The sequence below is a fragment of the Piliocolobus tephrosceles genome, chromosome 5 (genome assembly GCF_002776525.5).
Source record: "Piliocolobus tephrosceles isolate RC106 chromosome 5, ASM277652v3, whole genome shotgun sequence".
NCBI classification, from domain to species: domain Eukaryota; kingdom Metazoa; phylum Chordata; class Mammalia; order Primates; family Cercopithecidae; genus Piliocolobus; species Piliocolobus tephrosceles.
The window spans coordinates 128,775,781-128,782,747 of record NC_045438.1 but is presented as its reverse complement, the minus strand read 5'-3'; positions in this window follow the sequence as shown (position 1 = coordinate 128,782,747).

Sequence of the window (6,967 nt, the reverse complement as noted above, 5' to 3'; positions counted from 1 at the left end):
TTCCTCATTTTCTCTTGTTGCTGCCATGTAAGAAGTGCCTTTCACCTCCTGCCATGATTCTGAGGCCTCTCCAGTCATGTGGAACTGTAAGTCCAATTAAACTTCTTTTCCTTCCCCATCTTGGGTATGTCTTCATCAGCAGCATGAAAATGGGCTAATACTGGACATTGGTACCAGTAGAGGGGCACTGCTGAAAAGATACCTGAAAATGTGGAAGCAGCTTTGGAACTGGGCAAGAGGCAGAGGTTGGAACAGTTTGTAGGGCTCAGAAGACAGGAAAATATGGGAAAGTTTGGAACTTAGAGACTTGTTGAATGGCTTTGACTAAAATCCTGATAGTGATATGGACAACGATGTCCAGGCTGAGGTGGTCTCAGATGGAGATGAGGAACTTGTTGGGAACTGGAGCAAAGGTGATTCTTGTTATGTTTTAGCAAAGAGACTGGAGGCATTTTGCCTCTGCCCTAGAGATTTGCGGAACTTTGAACTTGAGAGAGATGATTTAGGGTATCTGGTAGAAGAAATTTCTAAGCAGCAAAACATTCAAAATGTAATGTGGGTGCTGTTAAAAGCATTCAGTTTTAAAAGGGAAACAGCATCAAAATTTGGAAAATTTTCAGCCTGACAATTTGATAGAAAAGAAAATCTCATTTTCTGAGGAGAAATTCAAGCTAGCTGCAGATATTTGCATAAGTAATGAGGAGCCTAGAGTGAATCCCCAAGACAATGAGGAAACCATCTCCAGGGCATGTCAGAAACCTTTGCTGCAGACTCTTCCATTCATGGACTTGGAGGTCTAGGAGGAAAAAATGGTATTGTGGGCAGGCCTAGGGTCCCCGTGTTATGTGCAGTCTAGGGACTTGGTGCCCTGTATCCCAGCCACCCCAGCTGTGGCTGAAAGGGGACAATGTAGAGCTCAGGCCATGACTTCAGAGGATGCAATCCCCAAGCCTTGGTGGCTTCCATGTGATGTTGAGCCTGCAGGTGCACAGAAGCGAAGAACTGGAGTTTGGGAACCTCCTCCTAGATTTCAGAAGATGTGTGGAAACACCTGGGTGCCCAGGCAGAAGTTTGCTGCAGGGGCAGGGCTCTCATGCAGAACCTCTGCTAGGGGAGTGCAGAAGGGAAATTTGGAGTTGGAGCCCCCATATAGAGGCCCTACTGGGGCACTGCCTAGTGGAGCTGTGAGAAGAGGGCCAGCATCCTCCAGATGCTAGAATGGTAGATCTGCCTACAGCTTGCACCATGCACCTGGAGAAGCCGCAGACACTTAGCAACAGCCCATGAAAGCAGCAAGGAGGCAGGCTATACTGTGCAAAGCCACAGGGGCATAGCTGCCCAAGACCATGGGAACCCACCTTCCTGCATCAGTGTGATCTGAATGTGAGACCTGGAGTCAAAGGAGATTATTTTAGAGCTCTAAAATTTGACTGCCCTGCTGGATTTCAGACTTTCATGGGCCCTATAACCCCTTTGTTTTGGCCAATTTCTCCCATTTGGAACAGCTGTATTTACCCAATACCTGTACCCCCATTGTATCTAGGAAGTAACTAGCTTGCTTTTGATTTTACAGGCTCATAGGTAGAAGGGACTTGCCTTGTCTCAGATGAGACTTTGGACTATGAACTTTTGGGTTAATGATGAAATGAGTTAAGACTTTGGGGAACTGTTGGGAAATCATGATTGATTGTGAAATGTGAGGACATGAGATTTGGAGGGTCTGGGGCAGAATGATGTAGTTTGGCTCTGTGTCCCCACCCAAATATCATCTTGAATTGTATTCCCACCTGCTCACATTTAGACATACCTCTGTCATGAAAGGTGAGAAAACTAGTGAGCTGCTCATTCTTTCCACCTTCCTTCTCCCCTTTCCCCATCTGACTCACTGTATCAAACTTTAACAAAGTGAAAAGGATAGTTTTTTTGTGTGTCCTTCAACTAAAACGACTACTGTGCTTTTCCACAGATTCTGTAAGAAACAAAAAATATTTATGATTATGATTATTTGGCTTTTATTGATAGCCAATTCCATATGGGGTGATTGAACCCTTAGTGGAAGGAAGTGTGATGCTTTATAGCCTGTGACACCAGGGTACTGTGCCAGACATTGAGATTACGTGGACTTTCTTAATTTTCCAACTTCTTTTGCTGTTCTGGGGTGATCTCAGTGCCTATGATTTATCAGATTTCCCTCTCCTTTTGGGATGTGTTTCTTTTGGGATGAAGTATATCCTTCATTTTTAACACACAAGGTTAGTGGGTTGTAAACTTTCTGAATCTTTGTAAATCAGAAGACATCAGTGGCTGCTGTGAGAATGTGTCCCTCAGAATTTCCACTGCAGGGAGTATAATTGACCCACAGACTCTGATGCTGCCTCTGAAATCCATCAGCACATCCACACTGGGGCTTCTGAGAGGCTACTCCCAGCCAAAGACTGAGCAGGAAGACAATACTCCCCAGGGGCTTGAGAGCCCCCCACAGACTTTTCTAACTCTAATGCCCACCTGCCCTGTCTTCCTTCACTCTCTCCTTTACAGGGGTCATGATCATTGTTGCTGTCTGACAGCTTGCTGAGCCTATTCTGGCCTCGTGTCTTTACAGGTGTTTGCTGTAATAAATTTCTTGCACACATAATCCTCTCTTGTAATGTTTCTCCAAGGACCTACCCTAGTACATCATCTTTATACTTCCTTACACTTGATTTGATATTTTTATCCCAGGGATTCTATATCTAGCCATTTCTTTCAGATTTTTGAGGGCATTGTTCCACTGTCATTTAGCTTCCAGAATTGGATGAGGTCTTAAGTCTTTTTGATTCTTGTTCCTTTGTGGAAAATTTTTTTGCATCTCTGAAAGCTTTTAAAATTCTCTTTATCTTTGAGGTACAGAAATGTCACCAGTATATTTCTAAGTGTGTGTCATCTTAGAAGTTCAATACTTGATGGGCTCTTTTGAAGACGTATTCTTAGTGATTATCTTAATATCTCCTTTCCTCTTGTTCCACTCTGTTTTTCCATTCTGTTCCTCTTTGACTTCTATTATAACTGCCTCAGTTTTAAACTCCATGTTTAAAACTCCAGAACAACCTGTATTGGCAAAACAGTTGCATTTTGTTTTTTGTGGTAGTTAGTGGTAGAAATATGAGCAGGGCAGAGCAGGCTGTAGAACCAGAGCAAGATTTCCTGGGAGAAGCCCCGAGAGAGCCACAGGAAAGCAGATCCAGGCCAGGTGCGTGTGGCTGTGAATTCTCACCAGGTGAGGCTGTGTGCTTAGAAAATTGCTGATGCCCTTTGTGGTCGTGGGTCATTTGTTTTGGTACCAATTGTCTTTATTCTCTGGACTACAGTGATGAGAATATGCAGTTGTGTAATGGGGAAAATTCACTGTATTCAAAAGTCACCCTGGCTGCCCCTTTTCCAGGACCCAGTGAGCCCAGAGTCTGGAGCAGAGCAGGCCACCTGTGATGGCAAAGGAGAGATGCACACCCAGAAGAGCCAGCTCAGAAAACGCAGGCCTCAGAGAGAATGTGCCAGTCGACCCCTGTTTATTGGGATGCTAGAGGCAAAGCCAGTATGTATATGTAGCCCAGGGTTATTTTAGTATTAAATTTGCACATATCACTGGGATCTCCTGAGCTCCATTCTCACTCATAGCCTCTCATTCCACTCACAGGACGGGAAAGGATCACTGGACCAGGAGCTATGAAATGAGTTTTAATCCAGGAGCTTAGGCAACTTGTTTACCTTCAAGGCTCTTAGACGTCTCATTTGTCTGCCCAAGGGGTGGACCTGGTGTTTCCCTCTTCCTGTGAAGTGCAGGATTTCCCAGGGCTGCTTTCTTCCTGTCCCCACTTTGAGTATCTTGGTCCTGGCCCTCCTCTGTCACCTCCATTGCACTAACAGCCTCCCTGCCAAACATCCAATGTCATCCCCCTCCACAATTCACGGTAGCATACATACTTCTCCAGTCACCCCTTTCTCCACGTCACAACCCTGCTGAGAATCACTTTGCCACAGAATCATGATTTCTGGAAAGATACTTGCAGTGAATGGTCTGACAGAAAAATAGACATTTGAAATCGACAGAACTTGGGAGAACACAGGGTACTGCCTAAAGGATGAGGTCCAGACCCTTGAGCATGACCACTAGTGTCCTTTGAAATCCCTGACCCCAACAACTTAGTCTTCCTAGCATCATCAGAACCCTCAGTTCCAGCCACACTGGCCTGCCCATTATTTACCAAACATTCCAGACCCATCCGTACCTAAGGCTCCAGCTCGAAGCATTTCCTTAGTTGTAAAATCCCTCCTGCAACTGGCAGCCAACCCCCAGCCCAGCTCAAACCCAGTTCCAGTTTTGAGCCCCTTATAAGGGTAAGGCCCTGTGGGGTAAACAGAAGTGAACATGACCACCAGTGAACTAGCTGTGAGTCAGTGTGAGTGACAGAGACAAGGGCACTGTAATGACAGGCACAACAATAGAGGAACAAAGTCTATGTAGACAGAGGAGACAGCAATGAATTCTGATTGGTAGACGAACTGGGGCAGGGAGGAGATGGTCTAGAAAATATCAAAGGTGATAGCGTTTGAGCTGACATGTTGAAGCCTTCATGGTAAAATCCAGGCATAGGGATTAAGTTTGGCCTGTGGCCAAGAATGTACACGGTATTTTGGGGAGGGTTATGTTTCCCATACATAGTGGAGCATTGGTGTATAGCAGGAGACAAATTGGAGGACTGAGGAGTCAGACTGCAGTGGGTCTTACTTAAATGCCCTGCAATAATGTGGAATTTCTCCTGAATAAGCCTCTGAAGTCTATGAACAGGGAGACACTGTGACCACTAGATCTGAGTTTGATAAGGTGGAAGGCAAATTAAAAGTGAGGAAGCTAGGAGCCTGTCCACATTAGAGATGAACCAGTCTTTCTATTTCCAAGACCAGGACTAGGCAGCCCGTTGAGGGCAGGATGAGTAGTTGGTGATCTGTGCAAGTTTTTGGCCACAGGGAGTCTGGGATACTGAGAATCCAGGTGGCAAATGTGGTACTCTGCCCAGAGAAGGAATCCAGAGCTCCACTTCTGCTCCTCTGACAGACAAAGAGAATGGAAGTCATTCTGATGTGAAGGAAAGGAAGTTCTCTCATTGTCTAAGAGAGGAAAAGCCTGTTTGTAGGATGTGAAGGGGTCAGGGATGGGGAAAGCAAAAGAAATACTGTGGGACTGGTCAAGGAAACTACCCAGTAAAGGCTGAGCAGAGGACCCAGCAGCCCCAAGACCCTCTTGAGATAGAAAGCATGGGCATGCGGGGAAAGCACGCTCCCCGGCTCCCTGGGCCATCTTAGTGACAGCCAGGCACATGGAGACAGTCAAAGGGCTCCTTCTGACATGCTTCCTTCCTTCGCCTCCAGGACGCTGGTTCATCTAGGTGTCCTTCTATCCTTCTGGTGACTCTGTCTCAATGTCCTTGCTGGTTTTCCTACCCCTCTGGATTCTAAACATCAAGATGTCCCCAGGGCTCCATTCTTATACCTCTTTTATTTATGCCCACTCCTTAGAAAATCTCATGTGGCAGTGTGGCTTCAGACATTATTGGTAATCTGATGACCCTACTTTTTTTTTTTTTTTTTTTTCCTTTCTTTTCTTTTTTCTTTTGGCAACAAGCTTTGCTCTTGTTGCCCAGGCTGGAGCGTAGCTGGAGTTGCTCTCTACAACCTCCGCCTCCCGGGTTCAAGCAATTCTCCTGCCTCAGCCTCCTGAGTAGCTGGGATTATAGGCGCCTGCCACCATGCCCAGCTATGTTTTTGTATTTTTAGTACAGATGGGGTTTCACCATGTTGGCCAGGCTGGTCTTGAACTCCTGATCTCAGGTGATCCACCCATCTCAGCCTCCCAAACTGCTGGGATTATAGGTGTGAGCCACTGCACCCCATGTTTATGTATGTTAAACTGCCTACTTAATAGCTTACTTGGCTAAGAGACATCTCAAATGTGTCTAGGAAACAGCTTCTAATTTCCTTGTCACTCTCTGCCAACCTACTCCTTTCTTCATAATCCCCCATCTCTTATGATGGCAACACTCTTCACTTTGGAGTCACTCTGGATTCTGTCTCAAGATTCTCTGTGACGCATGCCCGGTTTTTTCATAGATTCTGTGGGTTCAACCTACAGTCCCCGTGTCCTGCACTTGAGCCCTTCTCATCACTGCCACCCTCCTTGCATGAATCTCCATTTCTCCCCAGGATTTCTGCAACAGCACCTGTGTTGGAGGCTCTCTCCTCCAGTGATCACATCACTCCTGCTGAAATATTCCCTCTCCAATGGCTTCCCATTATGCTTAGAATTCAAATACAGCTCACGAGGCCCTATGTGCACCTGTTTCTGGCTTTCCACTTCCTACCACTCCTCCTCTCTGTTAGTTCACACAGCCACACTGTCTTCCCACCCTAGGGCTTCCCTTCCTGGAGTTTTTTTTGTTTGTTTGTTTTTGCTTTTGTTTTGTTTTGTTTTTTTTTGAAATGGAGTCTCATTCTGTCGCCCAGGCTGGAGTGCAGTGGTGTGATCTTGGTTCACTGCAAGCTCCGCCTCCCAGGTTCATGCCATCCTCCAGCCTCAGACTCTCCAGTAGCTGGGGCTACAGGCGCCCACCACCACGCCTGGCTAATTTTTTGTATTTTTAGTAGAGATGGGGTTTCACCGTGTTAGCCAGGATGGTCTCGATCTCCTGACCTCGTGATCCACCCGCCTCAGCCTCCCAAAGTGCTGGGATTACAGGCTGCCCAGCCCGTGGAGTTTTCTTATTCAAGATATTCTCCTGGCTCACTTTTTTACTTCATTCAGGTCAAAGAGTCCTTCCCGGACCCCTCTTCTTACTCTGCTTTGTTTTCATAGCCCTTATGACATTTTATTGTATTTTTTTTTTTTACTATATATTGTTTATATGAAAATTTTCTACTGCCTATAGAACACAGG